The 12,700-nt window shown below is 36.0% G+C and overlaps 1 long non-coding RNA gene across 1 annotated transcript; it reads right to left on the minus strand.

Annotated features, from left to right (window-relative positions):
• Positions 1–6,703: 6,703 nt before the first annotated feature.
• Positions 6,704–7,510, minus strand: LOC131937022 (uncharacterized). The gene is made up of 2 exons (XR_009386142.1): positions 7,315–7,510; positions 6,704–6,899 (listed from the first exon to the last, which is right to left on the minus strand). It is a non-coding gene; the product is annotated as an uncharacterized LOC131937022 (long non-coding RNA).
• Positions 7,511–12,700: the final 5,190 nt, after the last annotated feature.

The raw sequence follows: 12,700 nt of genomic DNA on the forward strand, positions 1-12,700 counted from the left end.
CTAGTATGAACTCGGCTACCAACAATTCCCAAACATGCATGTACCAACTTTCCAACCTGCCTCAGTGCTAACAAAATTCCCCGACCCTAGTATGAACTCTACCCCTGTCCATTCCTAAACAGGCATGTACCAACTTTGTAACCTGCCTCGGTGAAAACTTCACCGACCTTAGTATGGACTCTACACCTAGCGATTCCAAAACATGGATGTACCAACTTCGAAAGCACTCTCGGTGAAAACTTCACCGACCCTAGTATGAACACGGCCCCTAACAATTCCAATGATGCATGTACGAACTTTGAAACCACCCTCGGTGTAACCAAAACACATCCGTCCCTAGTGTAAACTCTACCGCATCCAACTCCTAAACATGCATGGTCCGAGTTCAAAACCCAACCTTCACCGACACTAGTATGAACTCGGTTACCAACAATTCTAAAACATGCATGTATCAACATCACTCTGTGTTAACAAAACTCCCCCGACCCTACTATAGACTGGACCCCTAACAATTCTAAAACATACATGGACTAGCCTCGAACCCTGCCTCGGTGAAAACGTCACCGACTCGTGTATAAAATCTGTCCCAACCAACTCCAAACCTTCCCTGCGCACCCGAATAAAAATAACTCACCCAGCCCCTTTATCAATAAAAATTATTGATTTGTACTTTAGAGTGATTAGATTGAATGATATGTATGCTAATGTCATAACATATTTAGTTTTTACGTCATTATTTTGGTGAACTTTAAATGTAGACATTTTAAACGGTGTGTCATTTGACACGCCGTTGTTGTTTTTTTAAAACTTGAAGTTTATAATCTTAAGCAAATTTTTACTAAGGTGATCAAAAAATTAAGATGACAATGTAAGATATAGAAAAACAAAATACATTGAGTGGTAAAAATAAAAAATTGTCATTAGACGTAATGAATTATGTATAAGTAAACTTTCTTAAAAATTAAAGAAGTTCAAGTCAAAAAGAAGTTTGATGAAAACTGTAATACTAAAGCGAACATGGGAAGGTAATCTGCTGCAAGACTAAGATATATATTCGTCTTCCTTCTAGGTTCATTGCCTTTTTTGGTTGAGGTTAAACATCGCCATGTTTTCAAATATCGCGATGGACGTCACGTTCTCTCCCCTCTTACCTAGTAATCGCTTCCTCTACCTATTGTTTACAACACGCTTACAAAGAAAAAATATCCCACCCCTCTACTTGAGACATAAAATACAAAAGTGTATTGTGCCTTGTCGTCACAGGAAACAAAAACGGTGGCGTCTAATGTTGTTAACCCTTGTCTTCCTAAATTATTTTTTAACTTGTTAAAGAAATTGAATGTTTAGTTAAGGATTCTGACGCGAGTTTTTTCACAAGGGACGCTACTCGTGGCTGTAAACAAGGCTGTTCTAATTTTAGAACAGTTGTCTTTCCTCTCGTTTCTCTATTAGGGAAGACATGTGGGGAAGACACGCGACACGTCTTTTAAAATGTAAACAAACGTGCACGAGGTGCACTTAAAATAAACCCCGCTGCGAAAATGACAACGGCATGGCGACACTTTTTGGAAAACACGCTTTCATGTAAATAAAATAAGGATCGCTTTTGTTGTCACCATGATAATGTATACCTATAAGTTCTCTCCGCCTTTATCGACCTAGTATGAATTTCGCGCGCGCGCGCGCGCGTGCGTGTGTGTGTGTGTATGTGTGTGTGTGTGTGTACGTGTGTATGTGTGTGTGTGTGTACATGTATCTCAAAAAAGTGTATCATGTCAACACCTGGGCAACAAGTCATAGTCAAAAAGGCCTAATTCATTACAGATCTATAGGAAATCCCTCTTTACATGTACTTATGTTAGGGGGAGTAAACTCATTTGAATCAAAAAACGTATTAAAATATATAGAGTTATAGAACCTTAAAGTTAACAGATGATGAAAAAAATAAAATAAAAAAATTAAAATTAAAATCCACCTCACTTAGGTGGTGGAATCTTTTACTATATATCCTTTACTCCAAACAAATTTAGCACCACCTTACCACCACCTTACCACCACCTTACCACCACCTTACCACCACCTTACCACCACCTTACCACCACCTTACCACCACCTTACCACCACCACCTTACCACCACCTTACCACCACCACCTTACCACCACCTTACCACCACCTTACCACCACCTTACCACCACCTTACCACCACCTTACCACCACCTTACCACTACCACCTTACCACCACCACCTTACCACCACCCGCCTGCTTACACCCCTCACCCATGTTACTATAAGCGACTATGTATTGAACATTTGTTAAATTTATCTGGCTCAGTGTGGTCAAATGGTGGTCAGATCAAAAGAAAATCGGAACGGTCATACAAAAACGTAATTACTTTTCCAGACTTGTAAAAAACATGTCTACCCCGCATACCTCACGTACCAACGCACCAAGTCGCCCTGTCGCCAATTAAAAAACACGAACCTACCGAGACTTTGTTTCGTCTCAAACCTGACTTAACGGTGGTTGAAAGAAAATTCCAACCCTTAAATATATTTTGTTTTCGCTGACCCTCGCTATAAGCGAATAGTTACAACCAATGTCCTTACTCAGCGTAATTACAGCACCAGCTGTTACGTGATGGCTTCCCACTCTAGTAACCGAGCGGGGAAAAATCAATTAAAGTGGTACAGCTGTTACCACACTTAACGCGGAGACGCGGTTAATGGACCTCATTAAACACCGGACCCTACGGTGTTCGCTTCCGTGAACAACACATAAAATCGACGATGCGTAACAAAATTTAATTAGGCGGGACATCATGGTGTGATGGCCCGTGGGTGGAATCAATATTAACGCGCCCGTTGTCCAGTGTTTGACAAAAACAAAGGATTGCGGATCGATATGTACCACATGTTGCACGGCTGGTTAAAGGCTGGTATACAAAGTATACGTTCGCGTTGTGGTGGAAAATATAAAAATTAAAATCAAACTAATTAAAAATTACAACAAGTAAACAATCAAATTAAACAACAAAGAAAAGAAATATAAACAAAGTAATTAAACAATTTAAATCAAACAAATTAAACAATTACGTAATAAAAACACATTAAAATTACGTAACTAGGTCAAAAATTTAAACAGTGTCTTTTATTTTAAATACCATACATCAAAGAAAAGAAATATATCAAATAAATAAATAAACAAAAGTAATTAAAATCAAATTACGTAACTAGTTAATAATAATTTAACTAATTATAAAATAAAATAAAATTAAAAATAAACAAAATAAAAATAATTAAAAAGTAAACAATTTAAAAATTTAATATCAAATTACGTAACTCGTTAATAAAAATTACACAATATAAACAAAGTAATTAAATTAAACAACAAGTAAACAAACAAATTAAACAAAATAAAAATACAATCAAAGTAATTAAATTACGTAACTCGATAATAAAAATTAATTAAAAGTTTAAAAACTCATTAAAAACGCATTAAAATTACGTAACTAGGTCAAAAATTAATTAAAATTTAAAAAACTCATTAAAAAACGCATTAAAATTACGTAACTAGGTCACTGATGACGTCACAAGGTCACTGATTACGTCACAAGGTCGGTGATTACGTCACAAGGTCACTAATTACGTCACAAGGTCACCAAAAGGTGACTCACCCTCCGCTCCTCCGCCACCCTAGGGTGGGGGAGTATTTTACTATATGTCATTGTACATCCACCCTTCGCTCCTCACCCAGCCTCTGCGCCAGGCTCACCCAGGCGGGTGAGTATTTTACTATATGTCATTGTCCCTGCAGCTCCTCCGCCAACCCCAGTTGGCGTAGTATTTTACTATATCTCTTTGTCCCGCCTGCGCATCCTGCTCACCCACCCTTACCCTCCCGATGCGCCAGGTTGGGAGTATTTTGCTATATGTCATTGTCCCGCCTCACCATCCTGCTCCCGAGTATTTTACTATATGTCATTGTTCCTCACCATCCCCTGCTCCGCCAAAAAACCGACCCAAAAGGGACCTAATATACTACTACTAATAATATTGCGCACTAGTATGCACTTTTTTATTTGGCGTTCACTTGGTGTGCAATTCTTTTGTCTACGAGATTTTATTCTATTTTTAAAACTAAGTATTTAAAATGGATTAAAAATCATGTCTGTAGCCCGAGTTCCCATCCCCTGTTGTTTTATATAAGAATATTTGAGAAAGTTTAGGGGAGATCACTCCCGGTTTATTTAGCATTATAAGACAACTCGTTAGACTAATTTAATACACACACACATACACTCTCTCCCTCACACACACACTTACATATACTTTCACACACATACCTAACTACTGTAATTGCTATTGAAATTATGTATGAATAACTTTATTTAACAAAAAAAAAATCAAAGTATGATACAGCTACACCGTATAGAGCCACTTACCAAACAAGGTGTGGATCAGCAGAAAGAACAGCGCAGTTAACACAAGTTTCATGGTTACACAAAGTTCCTGTGTGGTAGCGACGGAGAATTTTGTTTGATTGTGTACTCTATCGGGCTTGTTTGGACTTTATAAACGGTACCACAGATACACGTGACAGACAAGAATAGTTATAAAAAGATTGATGAACTTGTCCCAAAACTGGCATAAAAATAATTAAAACGGCATTAAGTGCAAAGATAAGGTCGTGGACTCTTACGAGTATAAATATGGGATGTTTTTGTTCATTGTGTCAGTATGTTAGGGTTAGGTAATGTTTTAAATAATCTGCTTGAATGTCACCCAAAAAAGTGTCTAATGGCTTTTGTATCAGAAAGTTGTAATGTTTTAAATAATCTGCTTGAATGTCACCCAAACAAGTGTCTAATGGCTGTTGTATCAGAAAGTGTTGTAATGTTTTAAATAATCTGCTTGAATGTCACCCAAACAAGTGTCTAATGGCTGTTGTATCAGAAAGTGTTGTAATGTTTTAAATAATCTGCTTGAATGTCACCCAAACCAGTGTCTAATAGCTTTTGTATCAGAAAGTGTTGTAATGTTTTAAATAATCTGCTTGAATGTCACCCAAACAAGTGTCTAATAGCTTTTGTATCAGAAAGTGTTGTAATGTTTTAAATAATCTGCTTGAATGTCACCCAAACAAGTGTCTAATGGCTGTTGTATCAGAAAGTGTTGCAGCCCAACACCGCTGGAGACAGGGTTGGCGTATGGTGGTTGCTACAGTCCTAACACACGGGTTGGTACTTCAGTTGCCTAGCTAGGAATTGGTCATAGTGTTTGAATATATTTTTTATCAACACATAAAATGCTATCAAAGAAATAATGAACGTAGCTAAACTTATGAAAACATACTACGGCTATGTTATACAAAAAATGTCTCCAATGTAATCATGGGTGTTTTTTATACTGGTGAGTGTATACAATAAGTTGGTAAGGAAAAAAATCAGGTGACAAAAAAAGAAAGATTAAAACATAAGCAAAGACATTGACTTTTAAACTAAGCATATGACTGCTAAAATAACTGGTGAATCAAAAGACAATATTTCGATATGTTTAGCCTTGTATAAGGTGAACTGTTCTTGAACTTATAGGATCATCCAAGGACAGCGACCCCACAGTCACAACGAATAACATCTTCAACTTGCTGGTTGTTCGATGAAAGCATGTATGTTCTATTCCATAAACATTTGCTTGCTAATCCGTGTTTTACTTTCTCGTAGACAGTATAGAGGAAGTATTGCAATCGTGCACGAAAATCACATGAAATTTTGACAGTTTTCAACGTTTTACCCCTCAGTGCTTCATCATATACGGAGGATGTGTGACTTATTTTAATCGGGCAAAATTTATAAATGCAGATTTATCAAATTTTCGGCGTTCTAATCGAAAAAAACTGGGATTTGCTGTTCTGTCCGTATGTCTGTGTGTATGTGTGTCTGTGAACACAATAACTTGAGTACCGTTACAGCTAGGTTGATGAAATTTTATATATAAGTATTATATCAAATTTATAGTTCTGTATCAATTTTTTTTTCAGCAATTTCCGGTAAATGGAAGCGGGACTTATTATACTTTCAATTTTTCAAAAGCCTATGACTTGATTAATGTTCCAGATAGATACATGGAATTTCTCCGCCTTCTATCAAATTTTTAGTAATTTCCGTTGACCACAAGTAGTACTTGACGCTATTTCCGATTTCTCAAAAAACGCATATGAATTTATAAAGTACTAATAATATTTTGCACTATGATACACATATTGTTTGCCGTTCAATTGATGTGCAATTCTTTTTTCTACGAGATTCTATTCTATTTTAAAAAGTTTAAGTAATTAAAATGGATTAAAAATCATGTCTATATCCCGGGTTGACATCGCCCAAGTGTTATAAGAATATTCGAGAATGTTGAGGGGAGATCACTCCCGCTTAATTTAAATCTACATCGTTCTCAAAGTAAGCTGAGTACTTGATTGTATGACAGGAAATTACTTAAACAGTATAGACACATTGCACAGTAAATTAACAATTCTGTTCTTAATTATCAAATAAATGTATATTAAGTAATGTATGTGAATTAAATTTTAGGTTTAATCACTTTTTTTTATGGTGTCAATCTTTCAGTGATTCATACACAAGTACAGAAACATGCTAGCGCACACACCACTTTGGATGACAACATAAAATAATAAAAGCTACAAGAACACAGGTCAGGAGTGATATTTATTTGCCAACACCATCACAGATAACAGCGGTCAAGCATTCCAGCGAGTTGGGGTCACTGAGTCCACAGATACAGTTCCTCTTGACCAGAGGGAACAGTCCCGTCTGGCACTGTGAGTGACACACCTGGTCACCGGCAGCACAGGTGCTACATAACGGCTTCAACGTTAGTGACACACCTGGTATGGTGGGAGAACAGGTAAAAGAATATCTAGATAAAGGTTTGTTTGAAAAAGTAAGTTAGTGCTTTAATTTCGGATTTTAAATTTGTTTCCTAATTGTCTTAAAATAACTTATGGTTAAGAAATAAGAATTTGTTTCCTCCACAAATATCACAAAAATGTTTTCTTTATATTAACTTTAAATATTTTTTCTCAAGTACCTGCTCACAAAGATTCAATTGTAAACTAAAAACTAATTATTGGAATCGAACAGACATTGTTTTTATAACTACAAATAATTCGATTATTTCTGATGTAATGTGTAAACAAGGGTTATTTGTTGAATATATTATTTAAGTAGTCGTACATTAAAACAACTTCTAACGTAACCATAAATAAAACTATAGCTCACGTGACATAAACAATGACTCACCCTGGCATGACACACACAGAAACACCAGCATCAAAGACACGATTAGCAGCTTCATGACTCTAAGTTTCCTATGTTAGTTTAGATAAGTGCAGTTTTGTGTTTAAATATACATCGCATGTCGCCATTATGTGCAGAAACTAACGGTCCTCACACCTTAATCAGCAGTACACACAACAAAAATTATTGTTTCACTAGCAGAAAAATCCTAACATGACGCACCGTTAAGTCTAAGCTATCTGGGCGCATTTGTTTGTTGAGACCTTTAAGGATGTGTAATAAGGGGATAAACTGATTTCAGCACTATGGGCCACTGCAATGAGAGCATCGGTAAGCTTTCTTTTATAGCTGTTTTTAGCTGTTTTATAGCTGTGGAGGATGACAGATGACAGAAGGCTTATGGTAATGATAATCTCAGTAGGTTGGACTTAGACAGCAGGCTGTTCTGCTATCTTAGAGAGCAGGTAGTATTGCTGTATTAGACAGCAGTTTGTATAGCTGCATTAGTAAGTTGAACAGCAGACACAAAGTTCAAAATATCTTGAGTCATCTATCCTGGCTAAATCAAAACTATTCGTCCTAAGTTACGTTTAATGAATATCAGATTTCAGATTAAATCCTCAAAGAGTTTTGATTATTTAAACAATTAATGAATAAGAAAACAACTAATTTGTTCTTACACAGTGTGCCACAACTTTAGAATCTCTGGAACCACAGAAGTAATTGTAACAGCCACAGGTCGTCAACACTACAATGGGCTACAAAGATAACGAAGAACTTTCTGTTTTTTAATAATTGTTTTTGTACTTACAATCTTCTGCAGTTGGGTCTACTCCTGTTGTATATTATCTTTCATAATAAATTCGTTGCTCTCCCACTAGATTCAACCATTCCTTCTCTCTGTTGGTTATAAGCTTCAATGATGCGCTTCCAATACTTATTTTCTCACAAAAATTATTTAAAACAGAATAATGAAAATAGGTGCAGTTGGTTAGGAAAATCATAGTCACAAAACCACTAAAATCTAAGGACACAGTTTATCAAAATATGTGAATACACATACTATGAAGGAAGGTTATGGTTTAACTTTTTATGACAGCTAAAGGCAGAACCTACAAATCTTCAAGAAGAAAAACATAAAGAACAAGTAAATAGGGATCTGTGAGTTTGGATGTGCTGAGACGATGATGGGGATGGTCAAACTAAACCTAACCCTCGTATGATGGTATTGGCCAATCAAACTAAACGCTAACCCTCCTATGATGGTATTAGCCAATCAAACTAACCCTCGTATGATGGTATTGGCCAATCAAACTAACCCTAACCGTCCTATGATGGTGATGGTCAAACAAACTACACATAACCTTCCTTTGATGGTTATAACCATCCAAACCAACCCTAACCTAGGGAGAGAGGGACTGTAATGGTGATGGTCTACCATAATAAACAGTGTGTCCTGTATTCTAACCTGTATCATAAACAAGCAATTTGTTAAAGAAAGCCTTTTCTAAACGTTTAATTAACATTATTATTCACCTTGTGTACCATGGTGTGACACAAGGTGATTTGACTTAATATGAAGTCATCTGACCTAACATGACATGACATTAGAATACATATTTAAATTAATGAATTAACCCACAGCCACCCCTAACGACGCCTTAACTCCTTATTATCCGTAATTGTGAGTAGTGCCGGCGCCAGGTTATTTAGCGCCCCAGACAAAACTTATTAAATTCACACAAATTGATTACTAAAACATATGCAAGAGAAGATAATTAATTAGAAGCGACATATTAATTTATTATCAATTGCATACGCCTTGTAAGTACACATCAAAATCAAATTTTACTTGCTTCCTTCGTTGCAATAGTTTAATTCCTTCAACTCCAGTATGCAAGCGTAATAACATTATATTGAAATTGTTGCTAAGTCCACGAGTCTACTTTGTACGTTACGACATAGCCTTCCCCCCCCCCCCCACTTAGAAAAATTTCAAGTGCTTCTTCCCCCCCCCCCTCCCGGGAGAAAAAAGTCTGGGAAAAAAAAACACAGTTCTTGTAGTGTTGGGCTTTCTGCAGACCTCCCAAGGTGAGTTTCAGAACGAAACTTACCGGTTGTAGGCTTGACTGTCTTTAGTTATAATTGTAAAATGTCTATATTGTGTGATCATGTAACGATATTTTTTTTTTGAAAAATAAAAGGTTATAAATGTTATATATTCCAGCCTAAAATTTTTATATATGAATCCCTAAGAAGAGGGTAAACAAATATGAAAAAGACAATTAATTAGATGATTAATTTGCAACTAAGACGATTTTAGACGCATTTGTTGCACTATCTCATAATGTATGTTTACTAACATTAAGTATTGCAATCTACAACGGCTACTGATGTATTTGTTCTTCAACCTGATAAGACTAAAAAAAAACCTACCAAACTATTTTGTTTAGAAGTTCTGCTCTATATAATTTTTACAATAGCAAATAATAACTTAAAGTTGTATTTATAAGTAATCGGTCAACTTAGGGTGCAGGAATTTGAGATGAATGTAAAGTTAAGCAACGAGTTATCTCCCATTCGGAAATACAAATACCAAAATTTCATTCAAGGGTAATAACTTTCACAAGAATAGCTAAATTAACCAAATGTAACTAAGACTTGCTTGAAAAACACAATAAAAAGCTCTAAATTTCATTAGATAATTATTAAAAGAAATTTTTTATACTATCTATGTAATCTTGTAAAAAAATATATTTTACTCATTGACTATTAAATAGTAGGTTTTGTTTGAAAGTCTAAACACTGTAGCTTTATTATAACATACTTTAGGGAATTTTGATAACATAAATGTAGTGTCACATAATCTGATCAACTACTTATCCAAATTTTGGATCCCCGAAATAAAGGGACACCTTTCGAAAAAAATCAAATACTGGTTTTTAAGATATTGCTACAATTAATAATTAAATATTTTTAAAAATTATAATTTAAAACAAAGTTTACGAGGTAGTTATAAATTCCAACCAATATAATATAATATATTAATAATTTAAAGAGTGGTAATATAAATTCCTAAAAAACTAAGATTTTTCAGCTAGAAAACGCCTACCTTTCTTTGTAGTGTGTTCCGTCCTGAATTAAAATAACCTAACTTAAGATAAATATGAAGAAAATACAATCATTTATAAACGCATGCCTCAGAAAGATCATGCGAATTCGCTGGCCTAAAACCATCAGAAATGATGTTCTATATCTATGGCAACGGACAAATCAACTGCCAGTTGAAGTAGAGATCCTCCAGAGAAAATGGAAATGGATTGGCCACACACTCAAGAAACCTGTATCCAGCATAACAAGACAGGCCCTCACCTGGAATCCACAGGGCAGGAGGAGGAGAGGCAGACCAAGAGAGACCTGGAGACGTGACCTGGAAGAAGACACCAAGAAGATTGGATACACATGGGGACAGTTGGAGAGACTAGCCCAGGACAGAGACGTCTGGAAAGCTCTTGTCAGCGGCATATGTCCCAGGAGGGGCGATAGGGAAACCTAACCTAACCTAAACTAACTCCAAATCAACAACGATTTCACTGGACCTACTACTATACGTTAACAGTTAAAACAATTCGATACCTGAATACCACAAGACTCGATAGCCCCGAACTCCAGAACTACGATACTTCATCACCTACATTCTCATTTCTCTACTACCGATCAGATTACACTAGACCAGGGGTCGGCAATCTTTCAAGACAGAAGAGCCAAAAGTTACAATTTACAAGATTTCCCAGTTTTTAAAGAGCGACAAATATTCTGTTATTTGATTAGAATTAGCCCCCCCCCCCCCCCCCCGAACGAAATGAAATTTATATAGAAAATATATACTTTTAACAGTGTCAGCGCACCCAAAAATTTCAAATCCCCCCTCCCCCGGAGAAAAAAATGTCTGAAAGAAACAATGGCTACAGCACGGCTGTTGCGCTGAGCCTCCTGGTACCCAAGCGGCTGTCAGATGTCCGTGTACTCTCTACTCCACCTATTCTCACTGTTCTATGGTGAGTGATTTTATCCTGTTTTAAGGTCTTTTTCTTTACAGTAAGTTTTGAAAAGTAAAACAATATAATTATTAATATTTTTTCATGGAACTGGAGAGCCTCATCTTGACATCAATAGAGCCGCATGAGGCTCGCGATTCGCATGCGGCTCGCGAGCCGCAGGTTGCCGATCCCTGCACTAGACTACAACTACACGACCACAGCCTTATAAAAAATACGACACTTTAACACTTCGATACTTTCCTTCGAAACCATATCAGCAACAGCCTTCCGCCGTTACTCCCAAATCTAAACGATCCATCAAAACTTACCAAACAAGTGACAATACTTTGAACACCCCTTCATTACAAAACTCTATACACCAGAACAGATTTCTAATTCAAAGTCAGAGAAAATAAGAATTACAAGCACTATTAAAAGCCGAAATTGCACGTGTTTTGGAACGCCCCGTGATGCGCTGGAGCAATCACTAAATAAACATTGAAATTAGATAACCGTTTTAAATTTAAATTACGAACTTATTTAATCGTTTTCTACATCAATTATGTGACACGAAAATAAAAAGGTTAAGTGACTGGTAAAAAACGCCCCAACCTTTCCAAATTAGGGAAGTGGGGTTGCATTTTCACCATCGCGAATAAATATAGGCCTATATAGACCTAATTTTGGGGTGAGGGTGCATAATTGAAAGTTCGTCCTGGGCGCCGAAATAGATCGTTACTCCTTTCTATATTACCATCCATAGTTTATAAAAAATAATCAAAGTTATTAATTATTAGGTACTTTTTGAAACTAGCGATTAAACCTTATTGCGCCCCCTAAGGATGGCGCCCTAGGCGACCGCCTAGTTCACCTTATAGGTAGCGCCGGCCCTGATTGTGAGGCTAATTGTCATGCTATTAATTATATTAGACCCCTTTACTTCTTTAAGCTGAATGCGAGCCGTTGAGATGTCCTTTCGTCACAGCAGAAACTAAATAGATTTTATCTTGCAATTATCATGCGAGTTAAGCAAAGAATATTTCTAAAGTTATCGTTTAATCAGAGATTTTTGTAAATTTTTTATGAATATTTATCATTGAGGGAGTAAATAAGAATTAAATCATTTTACAATTATTAATCAATGTTTAAAAATAATTTTAAATCTTTGTTTTATTCCGTCCTCATCAATTCCCATGGACAACACAAAAACACAACACAAGGGTTAAATCAGATCAATGAGATCAATGAAATCAATGAAATCAATGAAATCAATGAAATCAATGAAATCAATGAAATCAATGAGATCAATGAAATCAATGAAATCAATAAAATCAATGAAATCAATAAGC

The sequence above is a fragment of the Physella acuta genome, unplaced genomic scaffold, assembly GCF_028476545.2.
Source record: "Physella acuta isolate Inbredline_101_S28 unplaced genomic scaffold, ASM2847654v3 ptg000197l, whole genome shotgun sequence".
Classification (NCBI taxonomy): Eukaryota; Metazoa; Mollusca; class Gastropoda; family Physidae; genus Physella; species Physella acuta.